Genomic DNA, 452 nt, shown 5'->3' with positions numbered 1-452 from the left:
TTGAGGAGGGCATCACAGGATTGAGGAGGGCATCACAGGATTGAGGATTCTTGGGTTGGTTATCAGAAGATGCTAGTTGCCTATGGATCAGTATAACAGAATTATTCAGCACTTTCAGTGGCTAAAGGGGAAGTCATAACAAGGATCAAGAGCAAAACAAGGAAAAAGAATGCAGGGCAAGTAAAATGGAATGCAGAAAGTTACAAAAGGGCAAACAACACTTGGCACTATTAATTCTAAAGAAATGGCAGTTAGGCAAAAGGTTTGAAAGACTAGGTTCAAAACTAGTGAAGTTGAAATGTGAGATAACAAGGTGTAGAGCTGGATGAACACAGCAGGCCAAGCAGCATCAGAGGAGCAGGAAGGCTGACATTTCGGGCCTAGACCCTTCTTCAGAAAAGTTGAAATGTGGTTTTCTTTTGAAACACTGAACCTGAATACTTTTACGTAAC

The sequence above is a fragment of the Rhincodon typus genome, unplaced genomic scaffold (genome assembly GCF_021869965.1).
Source record: "Rhincodon typus isolate 14 unplaced genomic scaffold, sRhiTyp1.1 hic_rhity00001210, whole genome shotgun sequence".
Taxonomy (NCBI): Eukaryota; Metazoa; Chordata; class Chondrichthyes; order Orectolobiformes; family Rhincodontidae; genus Rhincodon; species Rhincodon typus.
The sequence above is the reverse complement of the archived record's forward strand: the minus strand, read 5'-3'. Positions refer to the sequence as shown.